This window comes from Girardinichthys multiradiatus, chromosome 7, assembly GCF_021462225.1.
Source record: "Girardinichthys multiradiatus isolate DD_20200921_A chromosome 7, DD_fGirMul_XY1, whole genome shotgun sequence".
NCBI classification, from domain to species: Eukaryota; Metazoa; Chordata; class Actinopteri; order Cyprinodontiformes; family Goodeidae; genus Girardinichthys; species Girardinichthys multiradiatus.
The window spans coordinates 101,985-115,615 of record NC_061800.1 but is presented as its reverse complement, the minus strand read 5'-3'; the positions used below and the strand labels follow the sequence as shown (position 1 = coordinate 115,615).

At 39.0% G+C, this 13,631-nt stretch overlaps 1 long non-coding RNA gene across 1 annotated transcript in view; it reads right to left on the bottom strand.

The window, feature by feature from the left end:
- Positions 1-1,555: 1,555 nt before the first annotated feature.
- LOC124871118 overlaps positions 1,556-13,631 on the bottom strand; it is a 36,006-nt gene continuing 23,930 nt past the window's right edge. The window contains exons 2-3 of the long non-coding RNA XR_007038953.1: positions 3,608-3,709; positions 1,556-1,649 (exon numbers count right to left, since the gene is read on the bottom strand). This is a non-coding gene — a long non-coding RNA (uncharacterized LOC124871118). The remainder of the gene's footprint in view (positions 1,650-3,607; positions 3,710-13,631) is intronic.

Genomic DNA, 13,631 nt, shown 5'->3' with positions numbered 1-13,631 from the left:
AACATTTTGGAACCTTTGATGAACATTTTTCATGTTTTGTGGTCCACGAGAAGGAAGGGTCACAGCTTGGATATAGATTAAGATAGGTTCTTAACTATTGCCATTCCTCTATCCTGTAGTTATATCTATAAGATGCATGTTGTAGGCCGCGGAAAGAATTTCCATTTAAACGTCTTTCAACATTTTATGTTGTTTAAATTATACCAACTCAATAAAAGCTCATACACTTTAAATCACATTAGTCTAAATAGACCATCAATTATTGTAGTCTGAAATCAGGAGCTGTGGAGATTTTGGCACCAGGGTGTGAAACCCATGAATTCCTACATGTAAGTAAAATGGTGCTGCATATGGGGTTCCATATAATTAGCTGTATGTGTCATTTTTGAATCTTAGTTTATGGCCTGTGTTTGTTGGAATCGTGAAACACCTTTACACCAGCACATACTGTCTGTTCCCAGGGCAGTTACCTGAAAAAAGTTGGTGAGCAAACCTTTTTCATCTTTTTCATTCCTTGCACCAATGTTATGTAACAATTTGAAGATATTGAACAGACATGGTCAGTTGATGTTTTCAAGTCCAATCTATAGACTTGAATGTATATTAAACCCATGCTTAATATGGTTTATTTAATTAAATTGTTTGAAACCTGGAGCCACCTTCTTCCAATTTTCTTAATATCGTTTTTTATTTGAAGTAAGCAGCACTCAATTAAAAGACCTTCTCTGACTGATTGACTCTGATTTGCGTCTTATTTAGAGGCATAACATTTTCAAGTGCCTTTATCAAAGTAAAACAAAAAACAACAAAAAAACTATCTTGTCTGACCACTATTTTTAAAAGTGGTGAGACAAGGGAGAGTAGTTAATTGTTCACTCTCTATGCCATATGTTAATACAAGATCAGGAGTATGGTGAAGGGAGTGAGTAGGTTTCTGAACATTTTGGGTAAGACCAATAAGGTATTAGAGAGGTTTCAGTGATGACAGGATTTGAATTGGTAAGTGTGTGCAACTTACAGTGGTTATTTAATAAAAAACTGTTTTAAATTATTCACAGTTGGAATCATTTTATTGAACAGTATCTTTTGCTTTAAGCTAAATGCAATCATCATTACAAATAACCGTAGAGAAAATTTACTGGCTGTTGCATGCATAAAGGTCCATTGTATTACTGCAGTTGCACAACAAATTCACTTCCTCGCTGTCTCACAATCTTTCTACCACCAGATGGCAGTACTCATTTCTTTTCCATCAGATTCCTTTCTTAACCACACTTAAATTCTGTCTTTCAGCCCTTCTAATGCAACATGATCTTAGACCTCAGGTTTTTCACATTTTTGGATTCAGATAAGATTTTGCTCAACTTTGCACGTTGGTATTCATATTACAGCTTTAAGCAAAGCCTGACATCTCACATCGTCCATGATGCCCAACAGAGGCCATCGTTTGTTTTTGAGGAGGCTTCTTGGGTTCTCTTAGTGCTTACAAAAAGTCTCCTTTTCCCAAAACAATTATAAATTATTTCATGAAATTGATATATTAGAAATTAACTCACACAGTGTTCATTCTGTAGAGAGGACAGGGTAGGCAGTCTTAGGCACTGCTTGATTTTAGCAGAACTCTCCAACCATAACGGCAGACAGACATTCTAAATGTACAGAGATAGATGATGCAAGTTTTTTTGTATGAATATATTTGTTACATTTCTCTTAGGACATTGATCCAGAAATTTATGCCATGTGTAGCAATATGTTTATTTTCCTATATAAATATAGAATGCAACTGAATGTCTGAAAAGCCATGTTTTATGCATCAGAACATACTATGTGTATAAATGTATCTGGCCCTAAGTAGATTTTGTAATTAGGTATATTTCAAGGTGTTTTGATTCATATGAGTTCTAAAGTTTCACAGCATCATTGAAACACTTATTTTATTCTGTTGTAGATTTGCCTTTGTGTTTAGAATCACTGATGGGCAGCAACCATTGCTGTCACGACTGTTGCAGTAATGGGAAATCTAATAATCCTTCAGCATCAGTAACTTAAATTAGCCGTTTTCTCTATAGATTTAGCAGTCTCTTATGTTGTTGTGGAGGAATCTTGATCCACTGCTCTTTACAATGTTGCTTCTGTTCATTAAGGGCTGCCAAAATCTATTTGTGCACAAGTGTTTTGTGCCCCAATCAAAACATTTCAGTACAGTAGAGGTCTGGATCATTGCTAAACATTAATTTTTCAGTCACTCTCATGTAGATTTGCAGGTCCAATCAGTACTAAATGTGACCAAACTGTCACCCCTCCTCTACCGTGTTTGACAGTTAATGTGGGGTGTTTGTGCTGATGTGCCATTTCTGAGATTAATCAAACATGGTGCTTTGCTTAGAGGTCAGTGATATCTACTTTGGTCTCATCTGTCCAGAGACCTTTGTTCCAGAAGTCTTGTGGTTCATTTAGTTGAAACTTTGCAAACCCAAGTTGTGCCACAATTCTCTTTTAGAGAGAAGAGCTTTTTACTAAGCAAACCTACATAACAAGCCATATAAATTCAGTCTTTTTCTAAATTGTCCAATTCGGTTTAGTTTATGTAGCGCCAATTCATAACATGTCATCTTATGGCACTTTACAAAGTCAATTCAATCAAATCATACAGATTCCAAGTCAACTACACACATTTTAAATTGATCCTTGTTATCAAACAATGCAGTCAAATTAGTATTAAAGAAAAATAAAATCCATCTAAGGAAACCCTGCAGATTGAGTCAGTGACTTGCAGCATTCACTCCTCCTGGATGAGCATGGAGAGACAGCTGCCATGACAGACCGGGGTTTGAGAGAACAAAGCATACACACAAAAAGAACACAGAAGCACTAATCTGGGAGTACTTTCCATGTGAAAGTGAAGTAAAATGTGAAAGGCAGTAATAGCTCCTTCAGTGGCTTCATCTAGGAGGTAAAGACATCCAAGCAGATACGCTCTGAGCCAGTTTTCAAGTCTAGAGTATAAAAGAGACCACATACAGTTATTCATAGTAAAAGCTCTGCCAGTAGCTATGCATAGGAGAGACAGGGTTAAACACTGAAAGACAGGGCCATTTGTGTCATCTATAGAAGTAGAACATCAAGTTGTTGGCAGCAGCAGCTCAGCCGATGCCCCCACTCCAGGAAGGTCCCACAGTTAAACACAGGCCCAGGCCAGTTGTAGATTTACAAAAGGGAACAAACAGATCATCAAGTTAAAAGTTGAAACAAATTAAGCAAATAGCACAAAACTGGAGAGTAGTATGAGAGTGTAGCAAAGTGAGGGAAAGTGGTTAATATGTCCTCCAGCAACCTACACCAGCATAACTACAGAGATAGCACAGCACAATCTGAACGAGTCTAACTCTAAGATTTCTGAAAAAAGGAAAGTTTTAAGCCTAGCCTTAAAAGTAGACAGGGTGTCTGCCTCACGGACCAAAACCAGGAGCTGGTTCCACAGGAGAGGAGCCTGATGACTAAAAGATCTGCCTCCCATTTGTCGAAATGGTTTCAGGAGGAGGATCATGCAGACAGGCAGGAGCAGATCATTGAAACTAAAAGGTTTATTAAATAAACAAAAACTTACATGCAGGCATGAGGAAGGCTGAACATGGAACCAAAGCTTTGGTGTAGCAACAGCCTCAGACAGACCTGACATGCGTGATAATAATGCAACGATCCAGCAACCCTAAATGAACAGAACAGAGGAGTATAAACACACAGGTGAAGCTAGGAGACTAATTGGCAAAGTGCAGGTGGAACATATGAAGCTGATGCAAATGGACTCTGGCAGGGAATGGAAACAAGAGCATAAATGGGCTAAACAGAGGAGCAATAAAATATTCTAGCCAAAAAAAGATCTTACAAAACGTAAGGAATAAAAGTGAAATCTAGAAAACATACACAAAAATCAGAAAAAGGAACTAAACTCAAAGTAAATGAACCAAAGCACCACCTGGGAAACAATCATGAAGATCTAAAACAAAACTCAAATATCCTCAGATCATGACACCATTCTACTTCTAGAGACTCTAGGAACCACCAGTAAACCTGCAGTCTGAGAACAAAGTGCTCTGTTAGGAACATATGGACCAATCAGATCTCTGATGTATGATGGAGCTAGATCATTAAGGGCTTTATATGTGAGGAGGAGAATTTTAAATTTTATTCTGGATTTCACAGGGAGCCAATGAAGGGAAGCTAAAATAGGAGAAATATGATCTCTCTTTTTAATTTTCATCAGAACTCTTGCTGCAGCATTTTGAATCAGCTGAAGGCTTTTAACTGCATTTTGTGGACATCCTGATAGTAAAGAATTACAATAGTCCAGCCTTGAAGTAACAAATGCATGGACTCGTTTTTGCTCTAATTTTGGCAATGTTCCGGAGATGAAAGAAGGAAATCCTAGAAATCTGTTTAATATGGGATTGAAATGACATCTCCTGGTCAAAAATAACACCAAGGTTTTTTACTTTATTATCAGAGGTCAATTTAATGCCGTCCATATTAATTGATTGACTAAGCAGTTTCTTTTTCAAAGACCCCGGTCCAAAGATGACAACTTCTGTCTGAATTTAGAAGCAGACAGTCTAAAGTCATTCAGGTTTAATGCCTTCAAGACATTCATGTAGTCTATCTAACTGGTTGGATTCATTAGATTTGGGGATAAATAAAGCTGAGTATCATCAGCATAACAGTGGAAATCTATCCCATGCTGCCTAATAATTGTATCTATTGAAAGCATGTACATAGTAAGAGAATGGTTCCAAGCACTGAACCTTGTGGTACTCCACAGTTTGAAGAAGATTTATCATTTACATGAAGTGGAATCTGTTTAATTAGATTTAAACCAGCCTAGTGCTGTTCCCCTGATTCCCACAGCACATTCCAGCCTTTCAAATGCAGCACTGAGATCTAAAAGAACAAGTACCGACACAAGTCCATTACGGGAGAGTGGGGTGAATTGTGCCAGTTTTAGAGTGACTTTAAATCGAGGCCATGGCAGTAATGCTTCCAACTAAAATATGTACACAAATTTCAGGCTGTGGTGCATCCCTGGGAACAATCACTCTGGATCTGAAATACAGTATTTAGGAAATATAGCTTCCTGAAAAAAAGTGGTCCCGTGACATGACTTGCCACCAGTGTGGGGTAAGTTGTGCTTTGGAGAGAATGCATTATTGCCATTGCCATTGATTATTGTGGTAAATAAGTATATTTTTTAACCCCACATGAACACATTTTTAGAACAAAATTAAATTCATAAAGACCAAGCTGACTTCACAGATTTTGTCTACTACATAACATTCCACTCGTCGATGCTTATAATATAAATTCTTGCTCCCCTCTGGCTGTACCATCCAGTTGTGATGCGAGTAGTTTCCTATGCACATCTGCTCTAGGGAGAACGGCATCATTTTCTTTGAAAGTGAAGATGGGCTTTCCTTCCACAGTTGTCTTATTAGTTCGACTAAGAAACTTTGCACTGATATCGGCACCATCAACCTTCTTAACCAGTCCAACATACTTGGAGGATTTGATTTTGCCTGCGAAGTTCACAATGACAAAGTCCCCAGCAGACAGATCATTGTCACCATCATCATTCTAAACATCTTAACCCTCATAGTCATTGTCACCATTGACTATGAGGGTTAAGTTAGGCCACTGCCTCAACTTAACCCAAGCCCTTTGACACCAATCACCCCAACCCCATCATTGTGGATAAAATGCATTATCCAGCAGTATTGAGTTAACATTATGCCAGCTGTATAGACTCAGAGTAGCTTAACAAAGCACAAAACGTATGTGGAATATTTTCCTACTAAAAAGTTAATGGCCTGCACTTAGTGTGTTATCAAGTCTCCAGAGACCCCAAAGCGCTTTACACTATATTCAGTGATCCACCTGTTCACACACACATTCACACAATGACATTGAAGCCACAGCTGCCCTGGGGCATGCTGACAGAAGTGAAGCTGTCATACACAGGCACCAGAGAGCCCTCTGACCACGAGAGGGCAGGCAAGGCCAGACCACCGGTTACAGGACAAACCCTTACCACTACTGCCATTGCCCCTTGAACTGGTCTGTACTAGTCTATAACTGTTCAGACACAACAATCAGAAAACCTTAATCATAGAAATTTTACTTTTAAAGGCAAAAAACATTTTTTTTAACTTAAATGTGGTTTTCTCTCATGCAATGAGTCTCTTTCTTTGCAGGATGAGTGAAATAGCTAACTCTTCAAAAATGTGTGGTCACATGACCTATTTCTTTGATGGTTACCTAGAAACGGGGGTGGCACAAATTCCCCAATGGCACAAATCACCCCACTCTCCCCTGTTTGAGGCCATAGGAACATCATAGTGATTTTCACTAGTGCTGTTTCAGTGCTATGATGAGCTCTGAAGCCTGACTGAAACTCTTCAAACAGGTCATTGCTGTATAAATGTTCACACATTTGATTAGCAACAATTTTCTCAAACATTTTAGATAAAAACGGAAGATTGGATATAGCTCTGTAATTTTTCAAGTCATCTTGATAAAGGGAAGGTTTCTTAAGTAAAGGTTTAATTACAGATACCTTAAACGCTTGTGGTTCTGATCCATTTACTAAAGATAGATTAATCATATCTATAATGGGGCTGGTAATCAGAGGGAACACTTCCTTAAATAATTTGGTTGGGATTGGGTCTAACATACAAGTTGAAGGTTTAGATGAAGCTAATATTTCTGATAACTCAGGAAGCTTCACAGGATCAAAACAGTCCAAACACTGATCAGGTTCAGTTTGTAATCAATTTTATTTATAAAAAAATCCAACAAAATTATTACTGCTGAGAGCCAAGAGAATATGGCTCAACAGAGCCATATTCTCTTCTATTAATGATGAGAAATTCTATGTGTAGAGTGTTATTTTCTTTCCAATTTTCTAGCATTAGCTATGCTTTAAAATACGCAGCTCTAAATTAAAGCAGAGAGTCATCTTCCTATGTATAATAGGAAGATGACTTTATGTATATTTATCTTCTTTTTCAAGAGGACTACATTGTCTATTCCCACACAGAATGAGGAAGAAACACAATGAACTAGAACAGCAATTTGTGAAGGGGAAGAAAATAAATTAATGCCGTCCACTGTGTTTTTCTGTGATAATGAGGAAATTACAAATGGAACAAATTCTTTAAAGGTTGTTACTTTAAACCACTTTCAGCATCAACATGAATGTTAAAACCCCCCACTATAATAACTTTATCTGTATTTAACACTAAATCAGATAAAAGGTCTGAAAACTGATCCAAAAATTGAGAGTAAGGGCCTGGTGGACGGTACAAAACAACAAACAGAAGAGGTTTTAGTGCTTTGCAATTTGGATGAGGAAAACTAAGGATTAAATATTCAAAAGCGTTGTAGCTATTGATTGGTCTGGGACTAATCAATAAATTGGACTGAAAGATGGTTTCTACTCCTCCTCCTCGCCTGGTATTTCGAGGAATGTGAAAATTTTAACAATTAGTAGGAGTTGACTCATTTATAGTAACATAATCCTCTTGCTGCAGCCAAGTTTCTGTGAGGCAAAATAAATCAATCTGATTGTCACAAATCAGGTCATTAACTAGCAAAGTCTTTGAAGAGAGAGATCTTATGTTCAGTAAGCCACATTGTTATTTTCAGTCTGAGTTGTGTTTATTTTTATTAGATTTTCCTGATTTCCTCCTTTTAGATTATTTTTTAATCTATTCAATTTTGGCCGTGGGCGAGACACTGTCTTAATAGGGTAATGGGTGGGTAACAGTACAGAAGCTGCAGAGAGGAGTGTTAAACTACGACCCTGCTTCCTGGTCTGAACCCTGGGTTGTCAGAGTTTTGGAGAACTAATAAATTCGGCCAGATTCCAAGAAAGAAGAGCTGCTCCATCCAAAATGGGATGGATGCCGTCTCTCTGGATCAGACCAGGTTTTCCCCAAAATGTTCGCCAGTTATCAATGTAACCCACATTGTTTTCTGGACACCACCTAGACAGCTAGTGGTTGAATGACAGCATGCGGCTAAACATGTCGTCACTGGTCCACTCTCAAACTTTACAATTTAATAGACTAACTGATCCCTGTTGAGTCTCAGATGGAACTCTTGGAATTTTGGATTTTGTCTTTCAGATAACTGCATAGTGTGACTTTGGGGTGAATTTGCTGGGTCGTCCACTCCAGGATAGATAAAAAACTGTCTCAAATGGAAAATCTGTATATGGCCTTTCAACACTCCTTAATTCAATTGAGTTTATTTATATAGAGCAACACATGTCATCTCAAGGCACTTTGCAAAAAAAGGTCAATACTGTCCAACCATGCAGACAGATTACAAGTCAAGCACACGCATCCCGAATTGATCCTAGTAATCAGACAATGCAGTCAAGTTCAGTTTATTTAAGATACTTTATAGATGATCATGGAAGCAGAAAATGGAGGGCAAGAGAAAATGAAAGCATACATTGACCTCTTAAAGTGAACCCTAAAACAGTTTTGTAACCAGTGTAGTTGTGGAATAGTGTGGTAAAGATTGTTGGGATTATGATTATTAAATAATAAATATTTATCAATAATTATAATTGAAAATCATAATTTGACCAAATTAATTTCTTAACCAAAAATCCTTATTTATGAATCGAAATCAGAGATGACCTCTGGGGTTGTAATTGTGGCTCAAAGCCCTTGATAATTACAATTATTAAGTTCTCAGTAATAGATGGTAACTATTATTAGATGTCACTGTTTAATCAACCGTGGGGAACTTTAACCTTATTTTGACTGACAAATCACTCTTGCACAAAATAAACACAAACGCCTTCTCTTTATCTACATGAATATTTATTAAATCTTCACCTAATCAAACATGCAAAGTTCTACACAAAAAGGGTAAAATATCTAACTAAACAAAATAAAAACAGCATCAAGTGTGTATGAGATCAAACCAGTGGTTATGGCAGCTATGGCAAGATACAAAAGGAATATGGTTGAACGAAGCTTGGGGAGGCCACTCCCAGAGTGTAGCTTAGTTACTGTAAGTCATAAAACATCTCCACCGCTGGGGAGTCTGCGCAAACATAGAGTTGTAAAACTTTTGACGGCAACTTATAAACATGAAGTTGAAGACAAAGAAAATGGTTGATTTTCACCATTAAGTTATTATAGCCGTCCAACTTTAAAATGTGCCCTGAGCTTGCTCTCAGGTGTTAAAACAACACAGCAAAACACACACACCTTGAAAAGCACAGCGGCTTTCAGATATCCAACAGCAATAAAAGTTTCAATAAAAATGTTGCATGCACATACAATTTAGAACACATTGGACTATAAGTGGCGATTCTAAATCGCCTAAAATCCTACTCTATCCTGCCCAAGCTATTTCTAATAAAGAAATAAAGAAAAAAACAACGGATTTTAATTGGTGATGTCTTCCCTGGGCCAGAGGAGGGAAGAAAAAGGGGTGGGGGTAGTTTCCGTGGATATTTCAGAGTAGAAGGGTCCATTTTACTTCTGGCTTCCTTGGCAGAAAAGCAGTATCACGAACCGTCAACAGTCAACTGGAACAAAAACAAGGGAGGCGATTCCATCTCCTTGAAACCTCCGCGGTTTTTTTGCTTACGTGTTAAATCCACATCCTCGATCGGTAAAGTTGAAAACTTACAAGCCTTTTTATTCCTGTAAGCTTAACTCGCTTAGTTATCTCGTTGGCCAACGGGGAAAATGAATGAAAGTCCACGTGGGATTTTCTTTTCCAGAGTGATGCTCAAGTTGCGTGGTAACCGCGTTTCGGTTTCCAGCGTGAAAAGCGCCTCATTAAAGGGCTCACCTTACTGTATAGCCCACTGTGACGTCAGAACTGGGAAGCCCCGTCCTATCAGCTGCGGTTCCCGCTGGGATTTGAAGTAGCGGACTATCCTGGGGTACAAAATTGCCGATAACACCGGAAGGCCTGGTAGCGTCCAGCAACGTGCAAATGGTCCAATATTCAACAAAAGATGGTCCAACAAGATGCTGTAGATCAGAGCAGATGTTCTGTTTGAAATTATTGTCCAAATGCTGATGACTTGTTTGGGTAATTTCCATCTGAATTCTGACCAGAACAGATTCAAACTCATTAAAGCTGAACTCTCAAAACTCTACATAACACCTCCTGTCTGTCAGCATGCCAGTGTGACTCATAGGCTGTTTCCCTTTTAGTCGTGGTAACCACCAGTATAAACATGGCTACAGTTGGCTGCAGAATTTCGGTTTTGAGTATCAATCCACTGGAACACAATGTATTAGAATTCCAGTGACTGTCGTATCTGTTTACTTTAAATTCGTCCACAGTGTCCCTACAGGGAAACACTTTTAATGCTATAATACAACTCAAGCCCTTGAACCTGTGTTTCACAGTGCAAAACTATTCTGTTCGGTTCAAGCAAGAGCCCATTGAGATGCCCATTCAATGAAACATTTTCGTATCATAAATTGTTTTTACTCCAAACGCAGGTTCTTCATCACACTCAGTGTGAAGCACTCACTTACAGAATCACAATTAGCATGCGCTCTAATAATCATTAGTTTCACCAATTCTGAAAGTTTTTGTCACAGCAGGCTTTCACTCCTAAACCATGGCCTGTTCTCAGTTTAGCATCCTGGCCATCTGCCACTGGGGGTAGTATGGTAGTATTGGGGAAATTTACTGCCAAAAATCTAGAGCACATATGTTCAATTTAAGAGCAGGATTTCATTCTGCTTGTATTCAAACTTAGCAAAGCTTGCACTCAAAACTTCTCTCTTATATTCTGCTCTGCCTCAATTCTTTGTTTCCGCTCTCAGATTGAATGCTTCTTGAACAAATACAGGTCCTTCTCAAGAAATTTGCATATTGTGATAACGTTCATTATTTTCCATAATGTCATGATGAAAATTTAACATTCATATATTTTAGATTCATTGCACACTAACTGAAATATTTCAGGTCTTTTATTGTCTTAATACGGATGATTTTGGCATACAGCTCATGAAAACCCAAAATTCCTATCTCACAAAATTAGCATATCATTAAAAGGGTCTCTAAACGAGCTATGAACCTAATCATCTGAATCAACGAGTTAACTCTAAACACCTGCAAAAGATTCCTGGGGCCTTTAAAACTCCCAGCCTGGTTCATCACTCAAAACCCCAATCATGGGTAAGACTGCCGACCTGACTGCTGTCCAGAAGGCCACTATTGACACCCTGAAGCAAGAGGGTAAGACACAGAAAGAAATTTCTGAACGAATAGGCTGTTCCCAGAGTGCTGTATCAAGGCACCTCAGTGGTAAGTCTGTGGGAAGGAAAAAGTGTGGCAGAAAACGCTGCACAACGAGAAAAGGTGACCGGACCCTGAGGAAGATTGTGGAGAAGGGCCGATTCCAGACCTCGGGGGACCTGCGGAAGCAGTGGACTGAGTCTGGAGTAGAAACATCCAGAGCCACCATGCACAGGCGTGTGCAGGAAATGGGCTACAGGTGCCGCATTCCCCGGACCTGGGCTACAGAGAAGCAGCACTGGACTATTGCTCAGTGGTCCAAAGTACTTTTTTAGGATGAAAGCAAATTCTGCATGTCATTTGGAAATCAAGGTGCCAGAGTCTGGAGGAAGACTGGGGAGAAGGAAATGCCAAAATGCCAGAAGTCCAGTGTCAAGTACCCACAGTCAGTGATGGTCTGGGGTGCCGTGTCAGCTGCTGGTGTTGGTCCACTGTGTTTTATCAAGGGCAGGGTCAATGCAGCTAGCTATCAGGAGATTTTGGAGCACTTCATGCTTCCATCTGCTGAAAAGCTTTATGGAGATGAAGATTTCATTTTTCAGCACGACCTGGCACCTGCTCACAGTGCCAAAACCACTGGTAAATGGTTTACTGACCATGGTATCACTGTGCTCAATTGGCCTGCCAACTCTCCTGACCTGAACCCCATAGAGAATCTGTGGGATATTGTGAAGAGAACGTTGAGAGACTCAAGACCCAACACTCTGGATGAGCTAAAGGCCGCTATCGAAGCATCCTGGGCCTCCATAAGACCTCAGCAGTGCCACAGGCTGATTGCCTCCATGCCACGCCGCATTGAAGCAGTCATTTCTGCAAAAGGATTCCCGACCAAGTATTGAGTGCATAACTGTACATGATTATTTGAAGGTTGACGTTTTTTGTATTAAAAACACTTTTCTTTTATTGGTCGGATGAAATATGCTAATTTTGTGACATAGGAATTTTGGGTTTTCATGAGCTGTATGCCAAAATCATCCGTATTAAGACAATAAAGGACCTGAAATATTTCAGTTAGTGTGCAATGAATCTAAAATATATGAATATTAAATTTTCATCATTACATTATAGAAAATAATGAACTTTATCACAATATGCTAATTGTTTGAGAAGGACCTGTATTTTCTCCTCCCACTTGCCTCCTTCTGCTCACGTGCAAACTGGCTCTCTGCACGGATCAAACGCTCTCAAACCCCTCTTCCCTGCTAGTAGATTTGTTTTCCTGTCTCTCGGATTGCAGCAGTACCATCGCCTAGCAACCGTTCCAGCCTTAGTTGGGTTGCGCTTGTTTTTTCTTCTACTGGATCGCTACATCTCCTCTTCCAGTGCTTCCTACAGCATGTAATGTTACAATTGTCAGGGGTAAATTTTCATAAAACTAACCATCTGTTTTTGTCAGTTTGACGGTTTTGTAGCTGCTCATAATTTAAAGAAACAATTATGGTCATACTGGGTTTATGCATTTTCCTAACAGCTAACAAGTAGGGGGCAACATATTAGCTACTCAGGTGGACAGGAACTGACTCCGTCTCCCGAAGGAGAAGGTTGGTGCATGGTCCGTCCCCTGGGGAACCCTAGGACCTTGGTTCCAGGCTCACCGCAGACGACACCGTAGTCCACCCATCCTCATCTATGAAGTCAACCAGGCGTTTAATGTAAAAGTTGTTAAATATATGAGATGAACAAAAACAATTAAAATGTATTTTAAAGAAATTATAAGTTGTGAATAAAAGGATTGAAACTTGAAAGTTGAAAATGAAAATTTATTTTTTTAACTTATATAGGCTAGGAGTGTCAGAATGTACAGAATTTGTTCATCTGGGCTCTGTGGGGACTGAGGAAGCTAGAGATTCAGAAGCTACAGAACTTCTCACCCCTTCCATATGAAACGCACAGGTCTTTCTTGGCAACAAGGTTGAAATCCTGCAGGTGAGCATCTGGAGGTGTCAAATAAAATTGCAGGAAGGAAGCAGGAAAAAAAAATACGAAAGCTCACTTTGGGTTTGTCCACCTTAGCGTAGTGCTGATTTGATGCCAATTTGAAAGAACATTGTATTAGGGCTATTAGTGTAGGATTTTTCACAGCTAGCAAAGATTTTCATAAGAACTAAAAACTGTCAACAAAAAACAAATCCAAGACTGTATTAATAAGGTTTGATTTTATTAGGACATCTTGCTCTTATGGTTTTCTTGATCAGAAGAACACATGAAAGTTGGAAATTTTCAGGTAGAGGACAATAACCTGGCAGACAGGAACACTGGTAAAAATATTCAACCTTCTCTCTGCAAAATAC